This window comes from Pogoniulus pusillus, chromosome 25, assembly GCF_015220805.1.
Source record: "Pogoniulus pusillus isolate bPogPus1 chromosome 25, bPogPus1.pri, whole genome shotgun sequence".
Classification (NCBI taxonomy): Eukaryota; Metazoa; Chordata; class Aves; order Piciformes; family Lybiidae; genus Pogoniulus; species Pogoniulus pusillus.
Genome location: NC_087288.1, coordinates 5663755 through 5685191, shown reverse-complemented (window position 1 = coordinate 5685191; position 21437 = coordinate 5663755). Strand labels below are relative to the sequence as shown.

Genomic DNA, 21437 nt, shown 5'->3' with positions numbered 1-21437 from the left:
AGCTCCCTAGAGAGCCTTTTCCAGTCTCTGGAAACTCTCTCAGGGAAGAAATTTCTTCTAATACCCAACCTAAACCTCCCCTGGTGCAACTTGAGACCGATGGAATACCACAATGATGCTGAGGGGACTGGAGCACCTCTCCTAGACTTGGGGCGCTTCAGCCTGGAAAAAGAGCAGATTGAGAGGGACTCTTCTCAATACCTATCAATATCTAAAGCATAGAGGTCAGGAAGATGGGCCTGGGCTGTTTCAGTGGTGTTCAGCAATAGAATAAGAGGAAACAAGCACAAACTAGAACACAGGATGTTTCATTTAAATGTAAAGAGAAGCTTCTTTGTTTTGAAGGTGTTGGAGCACTGGAGCAAGCTGCCCAGAGAGACTTTGGAGTCTCCTTCTCTGGTAACCACCTAAACGCACCTCAACATGCTGCTGTGCAATTTGCTTTGGGCGATCCTGCTCCAGCAGGAGGGTTGGACTAGATCATCTCCAGGGCTCCCTTCCAACCCCTACCATTCTGTGTGAAACAGCAGAGCACAACATGTCACAGCACTCAGTCATCATTCAGCTCTGCTTAGAATGAAGGAGCAACTGTGAATGCCCACCCTTCAGAGAATGCAGCCTCTGCTTAAAAAGGACAAAAAAAGAGAAAGAAGGAGAAAGAAGACATAAATCACTGTAAATCAATAGAGTAATGAAATGTTCTTGCATTGGAAATAACAAGAAGGGCACTTGATTTAATCATAATTTTCCACAGTCCAGGCTCACTTTCTATCCCAATTTAAGTACACAGCTAGAAAGAAAGAGCACCTGTCCCCACCAGCCCCACAGCCATTCATCTTAGCACTACTCATTTTAAACAGACCTTTCTCTTCTCAAAAAGGCATTTTAGGATCTGGTTTCAGATGGCACAGAGTTAATTTTCTTCCTAGCAGCTGGTACAGTGCTGGGTTGGGTTTAAGAAGAGAACAAAGTTGATAACATTCTGATTGTTTGGCCTTAGCTGTTGCTAAGTGGTGCTTACACCAAGCCAAGGGCTTTTTGACTTCTCGCACCAGTGAGCAGGCTGGGAGGCACTAGAAACTGGAAGGAGAGTCAAGGAGATAGCAGCTCTTACTGCTAAGTTGCTTGTTTCTTGTAATAAAAAACTGCAACTTGAGACTTTCACCTAATAAAAGCTGGATTGTAAAAGTACCCAGTTCTGTACAACAGATCAGGTGCTTTTGGTACACCAGGGGCTTATGTTCTTCAGCCAATAGAAGGAAATGAAGAGGAGAAGGGAATCAGAGCAAGTTCTAAGGGGATGTTTCACTAGGACCTTGCCTACTGGCAACATTAGTGGTTTTGAGCAGAGATCACATAGATCCAAACACAGAAGCACCCTGGAGAACTGAGATTACAGAAAGAATATTCTACAGCCCCAAACGCTGCTGTAACACTTCCAGGGTTGTTTTAAAGGGTTTTTAAGATGCAAGAACTTGGTACCCTCAAGTGCTGTGACAGAGGGATGCTGCTCTTAGCCAGATGAAACTGTTTCTTCTGAAGTGATCACCTCATAGGACTTGATATGACTGGTCCAGGCTAGAGTGGTTCACCTTCAGTTCTCTTGTTGCTTAGCAAAGTGCACTGCATTAGTAAGTCTCAAGCTCTTTGTAGTTACACCTCTTGAAAATGCAGTGAACAATGTTCTGTGCTTTACGGGTAGAGTACAAATGATGTCAAGCATCAAAGCTGTCTGAAGCTGCAAAAAATGTACCATTAAAAACAAAACAAAAAACAAACAAGCAATAAAAATCAGGGTCTGAACCCAGGTTCTTCTCAGTGGCCTCCAGTGACAGGACAAGGGGCAATGGACACGAAGTGGAACCAAGGAGAGTCCATGTAAACATAAGTAAAAGCTTCTTCCCTTTGAGGGTGACTGAGCCCTGGAGCAGGCTGCCCAGTGAGCTGTGGAGTCTCCTCTGGAAACCACAACAATCCACTAGGATGTGTTCCTGGGTGATTTACTCTGGATTATTGTGCTCTAGTAGGGCAGTTGGTCTAGACGACTTGTAGAAGTCCCTTTGAACTCCTACCATACTATGATTCTGAGATTTAGTTCCTGCTTCCTCTGTGTGAAGTCTGCAATCCCCTGTTTTTACACAGTCATGAAGAAGAAGCATCCAGGACACCAGTTGAGATGGTCAACAGATGCACACAATGGCGACAGGGTATCCACCTGGGGCTATCAGCCACCACTTCATCCCTGGGAGCCTGCTCCCTGCAGCAGAGACACACAGTGTCTGCACAGTGGCCCTGGCCCATGAGCATGCCCATGAAGAGAGGCCAAGGAGGTAGGGGAGCTTGAGAACACAGAATGCCCAGTTGGAAGAGACCCCAAGAACCACCTAGTCCAAGCTCTCTAGGTGATGGTGGAGCTGAAGTGAGCTGCCCAGCTGAGTCTTAAACCTGCCCAATGTGATATAATCAGCTCATACTACAAAGAAAGAGGCAAAACCTCAAAAAAAAAAATCAGTAAATCATTTGAGTACTAGAGCAGCAGCATTCTCACCTGCTTGTACACACCACCTGCTCTGTAACAAAGGCTCTTTGTGTGGCACTGTCTCCAGAGCCCCATCTGGCACAGCAAAGGGTTTGCCCTCACTATTGTATTGGACACAATTTGCATGTTTGCATTCACCATTACCTAAACAAACTCATCCCATAGTCTATAGCAGCTTGAGCAATGAAGCTCTAGATAAAGAAGTCATGATCTCCTGTGCTTACTGCAAACTAAGTTTAGCTACTGTTGTATTATTTACAGCTTAAGTATCTTCCAGAGAAATCCCAAGCTGAAACAAACAGCACTTCTATTGCCACGCTGCCCAGCAGAGGATTCCCACAGATGAGACATCAGCCTCTCTTCTTTGTTACTGCCTTGTGCTCCTGCTTGATAAAACAAGGAAGAGACCTACTTCTATGCTAGGCAAAGAAAACATCACCATTCTGCACAGAGGTGTTTGTGTGCTGGAAGGGAGGCTGCAGACCTACTTGGTTCCTCAGGGGAATGAGGCTGTTAGGAGGGGAACGCTGAAGTTGATTTCTTTGGCTGCAAGATCATCAGCAGGGCAAAGGCAAGGTCTGCCTGCAAAACAAGACAAGCTGCACTGACTGGAAGGCAGCTTTAAGGTCCTCCTTGAGTTTTCTTTTCTCCAGGCTGAACACCCCAGCTCCCTCAGCCTATCCTCATAGCAAAGATGTTCCAGCCCTTGCATCATCATTGCGGCCTCATCTGGACTCGCTCAAATAGCTCTGTGTCCTTCTTATGCTGGGGACACCAGAAATGGATGCAGGATTGGAGGTGGGGATCCAGCAGAGCAGAGTCAAGGGACAGGATCCCCTCTCTTGTCCTGCTGCCCACACTCCTCTAGCTGCAGCCCAGCACTCAGCTGCCTTCTCAGCTGCATGAGGGCACTGCTGGGGAGCTTCTCAGCAATCCACACCTCCAAGTCTCTTTCTTCAGAGCTACTCTCAATCCACTGTGCACCCAGCCTGGATTTGTGCCTGGGGTTGGGCAAACCCAGGTGCAGGAACTTGCTCTTGGACTTGTTGAGCCTCATTCATCATTTACCTAGAACATTTAAATGTGTAACGCCAGTGTTACGCAGACCCAGCAGCAGTGAAATACACATCTTTGTACAGCAAAACTCCTTTCCTGGGAGGGCATCTCAGAGCAGCCTTTCACAGATTCCAATCAGATTCCCAGACCTCTACAGAGAATTCAAACTATACTTAACTGTTTTCAGCAAGCTTGAAGAAATTTTATTGCACCTGCTCCAGGAATTTTGACAGGTGGAAACTTGACAGCATGCAACCCAACTCGAGCAGTTATCTGCTATTCTGAATTCTTAGGGGAACTAATTCTGAGGATTATTTGATTCCTTGTTGAAGGAAAATTCCCAGAGACTATGTGGGGTGAATTTAGCAGCTATAACATAACATGGCACATTAGCAGCTAGCTCCAGAGATAAAAGAGTTTTACTTGTGTAAAACTGCTCTAGCAACAAAGGCTGAAATGACCCAAAACCTCACCTTGAGTTCAGGTTTCATTTTCATTAGGAACTAATCAAGTTTCAGAATGGTTCTTGAGGTATCTCAAGCTTTGAAGCAATCCTAGACCTATTTCCACAAGGTCCTACCACAGCCAGCATATAGGTTTGCACAAAAATAATGTTGAGGAAAACAGTGTCTGCTGCTTCCTTGAGCTGCTTTGAAGCAGCTGTACTTTGTTAGGAGAGATCAGAGGAGACAAAATGAGGATCATGGAGCTGCTGTCCTCTGACAGTGGTGTTACACCTAGATGAACATCCTAGAGGCAGCACAAGAGGCTTCAAAGAAGAGCCAGGAATGCTTGGTGACATTTGGAGTCACAGACTTGGATGGGCTCTGCCTCATTTAATGCCCAAGCTGTAACGAGGTAAGGCAGCATAGCATGAGCATGCCACCTACTCTGCTATCTAATAGAGTACTCTGTTCCTTTCAGAAGCCTTGCAGTAGGTAACTGGGAACTGTTTGCTCAAGGATTGTTTCATCTCAAACCCCAGCACCTAGGCAGTTATGAAGCATGACAATGTTTACTGCTTGAGGAGTCTCCCCTTTGGGTAAGTATTTAGTTACAGCACAACCACATCACAAATATCCATCTTGCTCTGGAGTCTCATTGCCTGGTTGTTTGGGGAGCGAAGTCTGCCTCATGAGTAGCAAACATGACTGACATCTGACTAATAATTCCTACTTTACTCCATAGAAAAAACACTTTCTTTCACAGATCTATCATCTCTTATCTCAGTTGAGCTCTTGAACTTCCCTCTCCTTTCATGAGTTTTCTCCCCCATGCTATCACATGCTCTTGAGACCACCTCAGTATTGAACTGGAAGACGCAATACAGCAGCACTGGGAAATTTCCTTTGCTATTCTATTCTTAATGTGTGCTCTTCTTTGTTCTGCTTGGGGTTTGATGCAGTTACTCCAAGAAAAACAAACAAATCTACAACACACAAAAAAAATAATAATCATAGAATCAGAGAACAGTTTGAGTTGGAAGGGAGCTGAAAGATCATCCAGTTCCAACTCCCCTGGCATTGGCACTTCCCACTAGACCAGGCTGCTTCGAACACCTCCAGAGAGTCGACATCCACAACCTCCCTGAGCAACCTGGTCCAGTGTCTCACCACCCTCACTGGAAAGAATTTCTTCCTTGTCTCCAGTCTCATCAAGCTTCAATTCATTCCCTCTCCTCCTATCACAACAAAACCCTCAACCATTTGAAAACAGAGCAATTCTAAAACTTACAAGTCATTACCCCTTCCTTTACCCTCTTGCTAGTTTGATTTGATATTGCATTGGCTCTTCAGCTAGTTTGGATTCACACAGGAATGATTGCATCTCCTCCTGGCTCTCAGTCAAGCTGTCAAGTATTATTAAAGGAGAACACACTAAGAGTAAAGCCCCAGTGACACAGCTGGAACACAGTACTGACCTTGAATGAGCTACCTGCTTTTTCCTCATTGCTCAGGTTTAGACACTGATCCATAAAAGTCTCTTGTTTCTCTTGTTAGGACAGTTGGCATCAGTGCCACTTTGCTGCCAAGGGCAGTGTAGGGTACACACACAACTTCCCACAGGGTGCACAAAGTGGCAACAACCTAAAGCAGGCAGTGGTTGCAGTGCTGTTTTCTGTGCTATGACAGAGGAAATAAGGATTTCAAAGCCTCTGAGCTCAGTGTCAGCAGCAACTTACTGCATCCACAGAGCAGGGCACTGAAGTTCAGACATTAATATTAGCAGAGCCATAGAAACCCACACCGAGAGCAGCAAGCCTTGCAGAGGGTTCTTTGTGTAGCTTCTTCACTTCTACAGTGCAGAGTTCCACTGGCACAGGCAGCTCTGTTCCTCAGGCTGTGGTCCCATGCAACATTCCTGCCTAGTGCCAAAGCAGCCACAGCTGACTTGCCTTGATAAGGAGCACAACTCTTCCACCTCCACATGATACCACCACTGGCAGCATGGAAAAACCTCACCTGATCATTACAGCAGGCTCTTGCGGTGCTAAATACCAGTGCTGCTCAGAACAAAGTCCTATTCTCTAGCATATCTGCAGAAGAATGACTTTTTACAAACAAAGAAACTCGGGATCATTCCTTTAATATGACTCCAGTAGCCTACACCCAGACCATCACATCACCTGCACAGACTCCTCTCTTTGGAAGCCAGCAGACCTGTAGTCATTGACTCCCTGGGTGAACATCCCAGCCTGATTTCTGCTACCTTACTCACAGACAGGATCCTGTCACAACCTTATTCCCTAGCTGCTTTTTGTCACACCATCTGCATTCCTCTTTGTGAAAACAAAACTAAGCAGAGGTTATTTTGCTTTGCCTCAAATAAGTCACAGTAAAAGCCTGGGGCAGAACATTTTGCTCCATTTCTCTATTCATCAGTGTAAGTAATTACTGCTGATCCTGCAATGAAATAGTGTATCTCTATTACTAGGAGAGTAAAACATTAGCCTCACTCAGTTTACTCAAACAGTGTCTGGAATATCAGCCCCTCTATTCTTACAGGTTGTAATTGCATTAGTGCTGGCTATGCTCCTGCAAAATGCATTAACTCCAGCAAAAGGCAATAATTAAAACTAGGAAAAGCTACACTGAAATCTTGGTGCAGCCAGAGCACAGCCAAGCTAAATACATTCCCAGGGATGGAGAGCTTGTGGCACACACAGGATGTCCTGAGTGCTCAGCCCCAAAAGGTAACCAGTGTAGTGAACAAAGGGGGTTCAGTCTAGATGTAGATAGCATAGAAGAGCTAATGCTGGAACTACTGAGAAACCATTATGAATCTGAGAGTGTCACAACTTCTTTACACTCTGGAAAAGGCCCTCCTTTTGATTCTGAGGCAGCATTAGGCTGCAGCAGGCATCAAAAGCTTAAAAGTAACAAAATTGGATCAACATCACAGTCCTTTCAGGGAGCTTTGCTTTCTTCCTCTGAGAAATTCATATTTTTCATGAAACACCACTTGAAATACAGCATGCTGCTGGCTGAGACTCCTCGCACCGTGCTCAGCGATAGAAGCAGTCTATCTGCCCCAGCCAAAACATCTTCTTGTGGGAAGGAGGGAGGAGAGGACCATTCCCATCTCACCCATTGTTTAATCCTCTGTATTTAAAAAACTATCCTTGGCATCTGCACACATCTTGCAAGGAGTTGTTTCTAGTTGGCCAAGGCAATAGCCACCAAATAATTGCACTGGTGTTTTGCTCAGGCAATGTGTTTACTCACACCAAACAGGTAGACTCCAGACGCATCCAAGCTTTCACAGAGCCCTCATTATAGAGTGTATATATCCAATAGGCTTGCAACACCTAAACCACATCTGAACTGTGGGACAATTCACCAGCAGGCTCTGGTTTTAACTGTGATTGGCAGAAAGGAGAGCTTTATGGGCTGTGAAACATTCACAGAACAGTGCACCAAGATACAAGGGTGACAAATTCTGGTCTGAAAATCTGTATCATTAATTGGCCCTTGCCATGACTCCAAGACTATCTTCTATCTATCAGCTCAAAACCCCATTTGTGATTTTTTGGCATTGGTGTAACATCTCAAGGAGGTTATCAAGCAGCACACATCCATAAACTTCTGAGAAGTTGCAGACTGGCCACAATTTTCGTAAAGGCACAGCTCCAAACACCAAGGGAAAACCAAACCCAAACCTCCCCACTAGCCACCAACACTCTGAAGTCAGGAGTAAGGCAAAGCAAGCTTACCTGTGGCTGAAACTGGATCTTCTGAACCAGCAAGGAACGAGGCTGAAGGAAGCAGATCCCATGAGTCAGGAGGCAGTTTATGCTGGGGAGGTACAGAGGCTCTCTCACTGTACAATACAGACTTCTCTTGCATCTGTTTCCTGCTGCTTCCAAGTCTTAGGTCATAAAGTGCTTGATTTTTTTAGCAAACCCACAAAACTAAGCAATGCTGTCCTTCAGTACAGAGCTCTAGCTCTTGCTTCCTTGACACCAGCCTTTTTGGCTGGGTTTCTTCCAACACGGTCTTTAAAAGGCTGCAGTGACAGACTCAGCTATAAACCCAATGCTGACTTTTCTTACACATTTGTTTTCCACACTTAAGGAAGTCCAGAATCCCTGGGCTTTTCCAAGCCCAAAGGTCAGTTTTGTCTCAAGTATTTGCAGAGCTCTTGGTAGTGGCCATGTTAAAGCTGCAAGATGAAGGGATCAATTCTCCTTGCTACACTTACAGCCTTACAAGGATGAGAGGGTTGTCTCAAAAATCTCTCCTGGGACTCAGAGGCTAGGGTCTCATTCTCAGGTAGAAATAATCAGCTCTTGGCTTTCTGCAGGCTTTGGCCATCCATCCCACTGCCCATTGATGCATCAGAAGAGCTCCAAAGGATGAAAGGGGCTGTTTGTTTAATGACTGCTTCGTGCACACTTTTCCATCTTTTCATCCCGTGAGCAGAATCCAGAAGGAATGCAGCAAGTTCTGTAAACCAACTCACACAGTAAAGGTGCACTTGCCTGTGGGGATGAAAGAAAAAAAGACTTTCATAAGTGCTGCAAGATTATCCAGCACCAGTTTATCCTCTCAGTGGTAGCAATTCCCAGACAAATTACTCCACAAAGAATGCAACTATTGGGGATGCAGTAGCTCTGACACGAGTTTGGATAACACCAAAAAACCCTCTCAATATCTTGCTACCAACTTGAGACAGGACAAATAATAAACTTGACTGTTGCATGAGAGAAAATAATTTCCACTGCATGGACTCAAGACACGACTCCTCAGATAATTAGATACTTCTAAATAGAAAACATACTTGTAAGGAATCCTCCTACTGCTTTAGGGCCTTGAGATCTCTCAGCACTACCATTTATTCATTTGTTTCCTAAGTTATTAATCCCTGGGTATTTACAGGAAGTGGCTAACCTCTTAACCCTGAGCTGTACTTGCCATGTTAACAGGCCAGATCTCTCTACCAGTTACCCTGGCACAAGGCACAGAGAAATACTGCAATGTTTTGGAATGTATTATTTCACACTCTATGCAATCAGTGCTCCTTTTGCTTCCCTTACTATTTGCAGGCAGATAAAAAGCTGTTGCAATGCTTTAAAAAAAGTGCTATATTGATAATGAAAAGAAGAAGAGACAGAGCTGAGTCCATGCACATGGGTTATGTGGTAAGGCAGTTTCAAAGTGTTACCACAAACCTCACATGGATCAGCAATCCAGGTGTTACAGGAGTGCATGAATCACAGAATGGCCTGTGTTGGAAGTGACCTCCGAGATCATCTGCTCCAACCTCCCCACCATGAGCAGGGACACTTCTCAGCTAGACTCAGCTGCTCAGTGCCACATCCAGTGTGGCCTTGAACACCCCCAGGGACGAGGCATTCACAACTTCCCTGGGAGCCTATTCCAAAGCCTCACCACCTTTGTACTGAAGAGCTTCTTCCTACAATCCAGTCTAACTCTGCTCTCCCTCAGTTTCAAAACATTCCCCTTTCTCCTGTCTCTAGACACCCTCAGGATGAGTCCCTCTGCAGCCGTCCTGTAGGATCCCTTCAGTTATTGGAAGGCAGCACTAATGTCTCCCCAGTCTTCTCTTCTCCAGGCTGAACAACCACAGTTCCCTCAGCCTATCCTCATAGCAAAGATGTTCCAGCCCTTGCATCATCATTGTGGCCTCCTCTGGACTCACTCAAATAGCTCTGTGTCCTTCTTGTGCTAGGGACACCAGAAATGGATGCATGATTGGAGGTAGGGAAGCAGCAGAGCAAAGTCAAGGGGCAGAATCCCCTCTCTTACCCTGCTGCCTGCACTCCTCTGGCTGCAGCCCAGCACACAGCTGTCTTCTGAGCTGCATGAGGGCACTGCTGGCTCCTGGGGAGCTTCTCAGCAACCAACACCCCCAGGTATCTTTCTTCAGAGCTACTCTCAGTCTACTGTGTGCCCAGCCTGGATTTGTGCCTGGGGCTCGTGTGACCCTATTCACTTTTTGTAGCTAAGCACATATCTCCAACTGACACTGAAGAGGTCTGTTGGTAAATCATTCTCCTCACCCTTTGAATTTATGTAAAGCCCTTTCCTCCACAATTCTAGAGCTCGTCAAGCTCAGATTGGAGCAGCTGAACCATCTTTTTTTTGTATTTATGTAATGGTCCCCACTATTTCCATTAAATTATTCATAGTTGCAATACATTTTGCTCAAACCCAGCCAATGACTTGTCATAGAACTAGGCAGAGAATACCTAAAATGTTGGACCCAGTACCCCAGCTCCACGCCAGAGAAGCCCACACTTCCCCTTGTTTTGCAGCACCTGTGTCTACGTGGGAGACTGCTCCAGAAAGTACAAGAGTTTTCTACAGCTCATCACAGGCACAACTCACAAAACAAACCCAAGCTGTTTCATCAGTTCCCTTCATGTCTCCCAGGGAGACATTTTGGTTTGTAACATCAGACACAGATCCACTGTGTGCAGGAGGATAAAACTTGAAAGAGCTAAGTGAAGCAGAAAGCTCATCTCAGAGATTCAGCTCTCACTCATGGTACTGAAACACATGTGGCTTCCCAGAATCCTAGATATGTTCAAAGCCTGAGAACTCCACACAGCCCTCAGCATCTTAAGGGGAGGGCAGAAATACCATAGAGAATTTCAAGCAAGTCCAGATGAGGTCATGAAGATGCTCAGAAGGCTGGAGTAGCTCTGCTATGAGGACAGGCTACAAGAGTTGAGACTCTTCAGCCTGCAGTAGAGAAGGCTTTAAGAAGACCTTGTAGTAGCCTTCCAGTATCTAAAGGGGGCCTACAGAAAGGCTAGGGAGATACTACAAGGTCTTGTAATGACAGGACAAGGAGTAATGGGTTTAAACTGGAAGAGGGGAGATTTAAATTAGATGTTAGGAAGGGTACTTTACAGTGAGGGTGGTGAGACACTGGCACAGGTTGCCCTGGGAGGTTGTGGATGGTCTCTCTCCAAAGGTGTCCAAGACCAGGTTGGATGAGGCCTTGAGCAACCTGTTCTAGTGGGAGATGTCCCTGCCTATGGCAGGGTGTTGGAACTAGACAATCTTTGAGGCCCCTCCCAACCTAAACTATTCTATGATTCTTTAACTCCAGAGCTGCATGAGGTGTCCCTGCCATGGCAAGGGGGTTGGAACTGGATGATCTTTGATGTCTCCTCCAACCCTGACACTTCTGTGTGACATGTCTCCATAGGTAACTGTTCTGTCTATGCCATGTTATACAGCTACAGCTGAACAGACTGTAAGTGCATGGGATCCCCTTGGAAACCACGCTGGCATTGAAAGAACTCCTTCCATTGTCAGTGTTTCCTGGTAGACTTCAATCAAATTGTTCCATCAATAAAGTACTGTGGGTAAAACATTGCTCTGTCACTTTCCCACTAAGCCAGAACAAATATTTATCCAGTGAGCTTACACTTTTTTATCTGCTGGTAATAACAAAAAACAACCTCCACTCCCCAAATCAGGCACCCAGAAATCTACTCCACATTTAAAACACAGAATTGATGCTTTATGAAATAAAATTCTTCCCTCTGACAAAAGAGGCGTGGTAGAATTTGCTTCTGTTTCGTGCCAAGTTTCTCTATCCAGAGAACAGCAGAGAATTTGACAGGGTGTTCCAGGTGTGGTCTCACTAGGGCAGAGCAGGGCACCAAGGAACTGCCTTTTTGCACTCTCAGAAGCCCTGTGCTGTTGATAATTAGTGCAAGCAGCGGTGATCTAAAAGCTGCAGTAGAGACACGAGTCTGCTTAAAGGCAATGCATGGGGCACTGGGGACTTGTTTATCTGGGTTCTTCTTACCCAAACCTCCTGCTAGGCCGGCGTGGGTCATCTCCCCTGACACACATCATGTGCATCACTCAGTCTCCTGATTCTGGACCCCCATTCAGCTGAATGAACTCCAGATATGGCTGGACAGGGAAGCTCCTTCCCACCCTTGGGTTTGGCTCCCCACAGCATCCACTTGCACACTGTTGCACAACAGCTGTCGTAGGTTGAAATTACCCCCAAAATAAACCACCAGGCTAGCTCAGAAGGTTTGGAAGCCAAACGAAGCTGTACTTGCAAGCAAGCTAAGATCTAAAAGCATAAAGTACAAGGCATAGGTACAAAATACGTTTCCCTAGAGCCACAGCTCAGAAAAACACCACAAAGGCCTCCCCTCGGACTAGGGAAAAGCAAAATAGCTCTGCCCCTGCCCCTTCTGAGGGAGAAAGAGAGAGATCAGGAAGGCCCCACTGCTGCTGTTTGCTCAGCCACAACAAGAGCCTCAGCTAGGGTCAGCTCTCGCAGTTTGAGCCATGGCTTACCTAGGCCTGGAGGACAGAGGCGACTCTCGCTCCTTCTGAGCAGTAAGAGTGAAGATCCTGCACACTGACCGGGACTTCAAAGGGAGATTGCCTTCACAGGCGCCTCTACGCACACAGCCGCAAGCCAGGCCAAGTCTAGCAGATGAGAGCTATCTACAACACTCCCTCCCTGCCACCCCCAGCAGGCCTGAGAGCAGGCCAGAGCTGCTTTCCCTGCCCCCTAGCTCAGGCCTACAAGGCCTCGGCAGGCCGCGTGAGGCAGCGCCAAAGTCGCTGCCAGCCAGGAGCCATCTGCCACGCACAGGGCGCGAGGTCAGAAGGACTCCGCTCTGCCCGAGGCAGGAGCCAAGGCAAGGAGGACACCGCTCTGCCCGAGGCAGGAGCCAAGGCAAGGAGGACACCGCTCTGCCCGAGGCAGGAGCCGAGGCAAGGAGGACACCGCTCTGCCCGAGGCAGGAGCCAAGGCAAGGAGGACACCGCTCTGCCCGAGGCAGGAGCCAAGGCAAGGAGGACACCGCTCTGCCCGAGGCAGGAGCCGAGGGAAGAAGGACACCGCTCTGCCCGAGGCAGGAGCCAAGGCAAGGAGGACACCGCTCTGCCCGAGGCAGGAGCCGAGGCAAGGAGGACACCGCTCTGCCCGAGGCAGGAGCCGAGGCAAGGAGGACACCGCTCTGCCCGAGGCAGGAGCCAAGGCAAGGAGGACACCGCTCTGCCCGAGGCAGGAGCCAAGGCAAGGAGGACACCGCTCTGCCCGAGGCAGGAGCCGAGGCAAGGAGGACACCGCTCTGCCCGAGGCAGGAGCCGAGGGAAGAAGGACACCGCTCTGCCCGAGGCAGGAGCCGAGGGAAGAAGGACACCGCTCTGCCCGAGGCAGGAGCCGAGGCAAGGAGGACACCGCTCTGCCCGAGGCAGGAGCCAAGGCAAGGAGGACACCGCTCTGCCCGAGGCAGGAGCCAAGGCAAGGAGGACACCGCTCTGCCCGAGGCAGGAGCCGAGGGAAGAAGGACACCGCTCTGCCCGAGGCAGGAGCCGAGGGAAGAAGGACACCGCTCTGCCCGAGGCAGGAGCCGAGGGAAGAAGGACACCGCTCTGCCCGAGGCAGGAGCCAAGGGAAGAAGGACACCGCTCTGCCCGAGGCAGGAGCCGAGGCAAGGAGGACACCGCTCTGCCCGAGGCAGGAGCCAAGGGAAAGGGAGACACCAACCAGGCACCAGCCTTTAAACTGCACTACTGGAAAACAGCATGGAATAACAACAGTACAACATCCTGGCGTGCCCAGATCCACCCCTTGTGATGGATCTTGGTCTCTGTAGTTTTCATAGCTGAACCCGAGACCTCTCAAACTACAACATCAGCAAAAGCCATGCAAAAACACCAGCCAGCAGCAGCCAGAGCAAAGAAGAGAGAATGAAGAAAGAAGATTTTGTGCAGTACACTTTATCTTAACCTGCAAGCGAATGGAACCCAATGGGCTATTTTACTTTTGCATCCAGTCTCCTATTTAATTTGTCCAAAAAGTTCCTTTTTTTCCTTTGTTTATAATTTCAGACCATGCTAGAGGATTAGTTTCAAGCCACCACATCAACATTCTCCAGTCTGAGTGCAAGACACAGCTCTGTATTTGCCCAAGTCTCATTGCTTACATGTGAGGCTGACCCACAGGCTCAGATCCCTCGGGCTAAATGCTTTTGGACAGCCCTCGAAATTCTCTGGAGTAAATAATAGCTGAAAGACCAGCAAGTCCTCCCACACCTACAAACTGTGCACTGATAGAGCTCTGAACCCTCACCTCATTTGCAGGCTGCACAATATCTGATATTAAGGAAAGACACACCTTTTATTAGGGAGTTAAGGCCAGCCCCCAAAATGTCCTGTGCTTAACAGCTAGAGCAGGGCCAAATGGAGATTCTGTTACTGTAAAAGCAGTTAATAGCTCCTGCAGATTTAATGGCACACTAAAGGTTTATTACAGAATAATATCTAAAACGTGATGGGATTTTTTTTTATTTCTACATGACATTCAACATCATAAAAGTATTAAGCCACAATAGACACAAAAGTAATGTTTGTGCTGATAGACACTAAAGAGCTTATCATAGAGGCAGAACTGTGAGGTGACTGTTGATTTTCAACTCACAAATACTCTGCCACTTTATTGATGCACAGGGTAATAAAATAATTTCCCGTTATTATCAGTTCATCATAGCAAACACAGAATATTATTCATGTGTTAGGAGCAGTTTCCAAGGCTGGAAGGATTCTTATCAAGAAGTCAGACATCATCCTTTTCCTATAGACTCCAAAGTCTTGAAGAGCTGAACAAGTTACACGACTGACGTATCAACCACTTAGCTTTGACTAACAGCAGAAAATGTGGTTTGGTTTTTCTAGTGGTGTAGCTACTATAGTACAGGTTGGGTTTTATACTTGCCAAGAACAAAGCACAGGAGAGAAGTCAGAGAAAAGGGGAAGAAGCAAACTAATTTCAATAAAGTTGTACCTACAGTGGCATAAAACTCCCTCTCCTACTTGCAAAATATCTCTGTCTGTTTCTACAGGTTATTAGAAGCTTTCCAAGTAGCTGGTAAATTACAAACAAGCAATTTTACAACTTAGAGTGTGGCTTAAAATGTGGCAGCCCAAACCTCAAATCCTCTAGAGATGACCTTACACAGAGGGAAAGTCAGTTTGCTTCCCAGAGGAGCAGTAGTCCTTCCCTTTCCCTCTTACACTTACAGACATTGGAGCAAACCAAAAGAACAGATTAAAATTGACCACCAGTCACCAACAGACTGGCACTGAAAATCAGGAAAACATCACTCAGCCACCAGGGCCCTGAGACACCAGAACAGAGTAAGTAGAGGTTAAAATTAGGTTTTCCAGGCAGATGACTACAACACTGAGTTTACATGACAGGTTAGGAAACTGTCAGTAGCCTGCGTGCTAGTAGGTAATGTTAAATGGGAGATCCATGAAGAATTACCTTGACCTATCATTCCTTCCCCTCTCTATACTTATTTTGGGTCACAACAACCCCAAGCAATGTTTCAGGCTTGGGGAAGTTTGGCTGGAAAGCTGTCTGGCAGAAAGGGACCTGCAGGTTCTACCAGACAAGCAGCTGAATATGAGCCAGTAGTGTGCCCAGGTGGCCAAGAAAGCCAATGGCATCCTGGCTTCTATTAGAAATGCTGTGCCCAGCAGGAGCAGGGAGGTGATTGTCACCTTGTAGTCAGTAGTGGTGAAGTCACACCATGAGTATTGTATTCAGTTTTGGGCACCTCATTACGAGAGGGATTTGGAGGTGCTGGAGCAAGTGCAGAGGAGGGCAATGAGCTGGGAAAGGGCCTGGAGAATAAATCTGATAAAGAGCAACTGAAGGAGCTGGGGATGGTTAGTTTGAACAAGAGGAGGCTGAGGGGTGACCCCACTGCTATGTACAGCTACCTGGAAGGAGGTTGCAGAGGGGTTGGTGCCGGTCTCCTCTCACGGGTAATTAGCGATAGAACAAGAGGGAATGGCCTCAAGCTGCAACAGCTTTAAGTTTAGACTGGACATTAAGAAAAAACATTCAGAATGAGAGTGGTCAGACACTGGAATGGGCTGCCCAGGGAGGTGGCTGAGTTGCCAACCCTGGATGTGTTTGAAGGTCATTTGGATGTGGTGCTTGGGAATATTGTTTAGGGTGAACCTGGTAGAGTGGGGTTCTTGGCTGGACTTGGTGATCCTGAGGGGCTTTTCCAACCTTTACATTTCTGTGGTTCAGGCTCTACCAGCTGTGAAGTGTATGAAAGTATATTTTAGAAAGACCCCAGCTGCAAACAACAACTTTTTTTTGCAGAACATTTTGTCATGCAATGTCTCCTGCTCACTTTCACATGGTCCAGTTGAAAGCAGTGACCCTACCTATGGAAAATCTCATCCATCTTTCAGGCTGCTGAAGGGAGTGCTGGGCCAGAAGAATGCCACCCACCACTGGAGGCAGTGAGTTTCCAGATAAATAAAAGCATTTAGGCGGTTTTTAAGCACAGCCACTTCCTGCTGAGCCTCAGGAGCATGGCAGAAGCTCACCTCTAATAATTACATGGAAATTCAAGAGGCATATGGGAGAAATCTGGGCCCTAGGCTTGGCAGTGATGAGACTGCCTGGCCAGGTCTAGCAGAGCACAATGGACACAGCTCCCTGCAGCATCAGGGTTAGCTCCATTTCACAGCCAGATCTATTTCATTTCCAGATTTTCCAGTTAGATGCAATTCTGGTTTATAATTAATTTTACAGTGACTCAGCAAGATTAACAACCAGGAGAATGAGGGGAAAAATACAAAGGGGAGAATTCAGCAGGTGTCAAATTAGCCTGGTGATGAGCTGGCCCAGAGGTAGAGATTTTAAAGCAGGAACTGGGGCCAGACTGATTTTTTTTTGTTTGTTTCATTTTGGTCTTTTACATATACAACAAACAATTGTCTGTCTCACTGTGACAATGGGATTCTCTCTACATATATATATATATATACACATATTTTTAGAAGGCATTCATGTTGCTGTGTAGATTTGTATCTCTAAGCTTTATTTACGTGTCCACAAAAGGAAACTTGGTAGATAGAACTATTAGAGGTCTTGTCCAACCTTAAAATCAAGTCCAGCTATCAACCCAGCACCTGAAGGGTGGTGGGAGCAAAGAAGGAGCAGCCCCTTCTTGAAGACAAGAGGCAGGACTTGAGGAAATGGTTACAAGCTGCACTAGGGGAGGTTTAGGCTGGATATTAGGAAATACTTCTTCACAGAAAGGATTATCAAACATTAGAACGGTCTGCCCAAGGCAGTGCTGGAGTCACCATCCCTAGGGATGTTCAAGCAGCAGTGATGTGTGGACCTGGTGCTTAGGGACATGGTTTAGTGTTGGCTCTTCAGAGCTGGATCAAAGGTTGGACTGGATGATCTTGGAATTCTCTTCTATTCTATTATTCTGTGATTGTGGCCACTAAACCATGTCCCCAGGTGCCATGGCCATGCTTTTTTGTACACCTCCAGGGATGGTGACTCCACCACTTCCCTGGGCAGCCTGTTCCAATGCTTGACCAAAGTATACAGAAGTAAATACAGAAAATAACTCTTTCCTCCCCTTCGTTCTGCATTCTGACTTTTTCTGTAGAGCAGCATCCTGTGATTCTGTTCTGTGATTGCTGGTTGACCCTTTGCAATAACTGTTAGCTAAATGTGAATGGCTCCCCAGTGATTCCAGCCATAAGCTGGTGGAAACCTTATTACCCAGCTGTTAGTCCAGCAAAAACGCTCAGCCCACTGCAGCTGAGTGCATCCCAGACACTTTCCATGTCACAGCACATGCTTACACCAGCTCTTGGGCAGGCACAGGCCAAGTTACCACACAGCCCTGACAAAAGCATCCATCCAAACAAAGTCCAGTTAGAAGCCAGCGCTAAGTCACTGCAGTGCCTGATGCAAATTACCTACTTACAAATCTGATACAAATATAGCACCCAAGCTTTTAGTGTTGATGAGATCCTAGATTAAATCTTTCAGACACATTTCTGTGGTTTGATTTTTTGGGGAGCTTTGTGGAAAGGCAGGGGTTTGTTGTAGTTGGTTGGTTTGTTGGGGGGGGTTGTTTGTTTGGGGCTTCTATTGGTTTTGTTTTAGTTGTTATTGTTTTTCAGATTGCAGTTTTAGTTAGTTCTGCAAACAGAAATCACAATATGAGCCAAGACAGCCTGTTTGAAACACATTCCTGCTGCTTAGCACCACGAGATGCACTGTGGAAATGGAATTCTTTCTGTTTCAGATACGCTATTGAGCAAGTGCTCATTAGTTTATACTTTGCAGAGGTACAGCACACTAGTGTGCAAGCAGGGCCAGTGTAAAGGAGCAGGGCAGCTTCAGAAATACTAATCCAGACTGTTCTGCAAGCATCACATTTGTTGGAAGTAAGAATGATAGCTCACAGGCAGAAGAGCTGATAGCTTTTTTTTTCATCAGTTATCCACTGGATTCTTAAAATTATTCAGAGCAGGCTGGGCAAGGCTTGATAGATTTCAAAGGCCAGTCTGTGTCTGTGTACTAAATAGCCCACATTTATTAAAACCCAACTGCCAGCTCTCTGCAGAGTGGACACTGCCACTCCAATAATTTTCCCTAAACTGAGGAACTTGCAGATGTAGATTAATTGAGGCAATGAAACAGCAACCAGAGTAAAGAAATTAGATATTCCCTTTCATAGTTTCTTCTCTTGAACTTTCAGATCTCACAGTGGTGGGCAATTCCCCAGCATAAGCCAGCAAGGGAATGCAAGCTCAAACAGCATTTATTAAATCCAACAGCAGAACTGCTAAGTGCTTGCACACAGGTTTTGCTTTCTGTTGCATGGCATTTCGAAGCACCCAAATAAACACAGGGCTGAGTTAAGCATTCAGCCTGTGGTAATAGGGGAAAAATAAAACAACCACTCAGAATTGATATTTTTTCAACTCTGGGTTTAAAAAAAATACAACCCAAATCCAAACCAAAACCACAACCAAACCAAACAAAGCCAAAACCAGGGCCCAGCAAGGAGTCAAAGAAAAGCCAACTAAACAAAACCAGCAAATCTAGCAAGGCTCTTGTGCTGTTTAATTCCCTGAACACACACTGAGGCTCCAAGCATATACATTTAGGAGCTAATACTCTATTTTGGTTTGAAATTATAAACAAGAGAGGAATTTTCTGGGCATTCCTTTGAATCTAGACTGAATGAGCAGGGCACTGGTTGTAAAAAAAAAAATAATAACAATAAAGTCTAAGAACTTCTTCACTGTAAGAGTCCCAGAGCACTGAAGCAGGCTCCCCAGAGAGGTGGTGGAGTTTCCTTCTCTGGAGACTTTCAAGCCTGTCTGGATGTGTTCCTGTGCTAGATTTTATAGTCCTGCTCTGGCAGGGGGGTTGGATCCGTGGAGGTCTCTTTGAGTCCCTAACATCTTGTAATCATTCATTGGTTTGCTATGAGGCATAAAACAACAGTGTATAAAAAAACTGGCTCTTGGGCTCTGTTGCTCCGAGTTCCTTCGTCTCTCTGACTCCTCCACATTGTGCACTACCCTTGACTGGCCTGACAACAGAGGAGCCTTGATGGTTGTCTATGTGTGGGGTGGGGAGAAGGAGGTTGTGTTGGTCTCTTCTGGGCTTTCTTTATCCAAGGGGAGGATTAGATTTCTGTATTATTTCTATATTGTGTATATCTGCTTGTAAATTTAGCTTTGCTGTAAATAGAGCTTCATCTTACTTCCAGGCCATCTGAGCTGCTTTGGTAAATTTTATTTGGAGGGGAGGGAGAGGAAATTTCCTAACACTCCACAATGCAGCAGGTCCTGAGTGATTTCTTACTCACTTGGCTTAGGCTGCCTCCAAACTTTACAAACAGCCACTGAAGGGCTTTCATGATACGACAGTGGAGAGGTGGTGAATAACAAAGGCATTCAAACCAGGAGTCCTCTGTGCAGGAAGACGATGTTTCCTTTGGCAATTGTAGCTACACTGATGCAAGTGAATCCGTCACTTAATACATGGCTGGAAGAGTGCAGCCTCTGAGAGAAGCCTGTGCTAGGGGTCACTGCTGGGTCCTCAGACTTTGTTCCGGGACCAGACCAGCTGGGGAGTCCCTCCCGCGTTTGGAAAAGCCACAGTGAGTGGAATTAGACACCCTCAAGTCTCCTCCCTCCCCTGCTATCAATATTGCCATGAGAAACCCTTTGTTTAGAGCCAGGCCTCCTTTAGGTCTTGCCCACAGGTGCACTGCATCTGGCGTCAGCATTTGGCGAGTGCAACGAGAGGTGAACACACGTTTCAGCTGAGGGTAATTTGTGCTCTGCCTCACACAGCCAGACCCTTTCCTTCAGGGGAGGACCAATGTGGACACAGGGACTGCTGTAGCAGCAGCAAGACACCCATCCTGGGTCTCTGCAGAGCCAGACATGCTCCTCCACCTCCTAAACCATTAAAAAACTTCTTTATGTTTCTCTTCCCCTTCTGCAAAGCTAGGGAGGTGCCACTGCTTATCATTCTGAAAGTACCCAGCCCAGAGAACTGCTCTAGCCTAGTTACAGAATTAAGAGAATCAATAACAGAAAACAATAATGATGAAGCTGACAAGATTAGTGTTTGCATTTCAAACATGATGAAACCACCCAGCTCCAAATTAATTTTCAGAAGCCAGCATTAGCAGACAGTACTGGTTTTTTTTTTCACAGCAATTTCCACTGCTAACCCTTTCAGCTGTGTTCAGACTGTCCTTAAACTGCCTACATTACTACTCCAAACTACTTCAGCTTTTGATGAAAGTAAGAGTCCTCCTTTTTTTGGAGAAGGAGGCAGCTTTAACGTCAGGCCTGGCTTCTACCTTGTTAGCAGTTACAATCCTTTAATTTGCACTGCATTTTATACAAGTTCTAAAGAATGGAGTAACAACACTGAAAATACACAAAAATAGAGAAGCCACAGGGAACTTCTTACCTGTAGGGAGCTCCAAGAGCAGGGCAGCTCCAAGAGAGGAGCGGAGCTGAGCTGAATGCCGACACAACAGAGGCAGGACAAAGACCTCACCCATACCGATCAACTCCACAGCACCGGGGCCAAGCAAGCAGGAGCAGCAACAGCAGAACATCCCACGGACATTCCAGGGAAAAGCAAAGCAACAACTGAGCAAATCCAGAGAACAACTCCAAAGCAGGATCAAAAGCAAATGCACCGAGAGCACAAAACAAGCCCAGAACACAGCTTCAACTGAGCACCTGCGTTAATGAGAGGGAGGGTGTGGGTGGGTGCCAGGTGGGGCTGATCAGGGTAATTAAAGCTTCTGGTGCCTTCTGGGCCCTACCAGAGTCTCTTGTTTCAGTGAACTTTAATCAGCAAGATCTCTTGCTGCACACACTGTAGCAAGTGAATGTTGCATTGCAAGATGGGCCAATCAATTCCTTGCTTGGCCAAAATGGTGTAGTGTAGATCGATGGAAATTTGCCCAGCTTGCAGGGAGTTCTGCACACACTGACATGAAATCCAT

At 46.5% G+C, this 21437-nt stretch overlaps 1 long non-coding RNA gene across 1 annotated transcript in view; it reads right to left on the bottom strand.

Moving 5' to 3' along the window:
* Window positions 1–21121, bottom strand: part of LOC135186524 (uncharacterized) — a 152524-nt gene extending 131403 nt beyond the window's left edge. The window contains exons 1-2 of the long non-coding RNA XR_010307000.1: window positions 20891–21121; window positions 7809–8576 (exon numbers count right to left, since the gene is read on the bottom strand). This is a non-coding gene — a long non-coding RNA (uncharacterized LOC135186524). The remainder of the gene's footprint in view (window positions 1–7808; window positions 8577–20890) is intronic.
* Window positions 21122–21437: the final 316 nt, after the last annotated feature.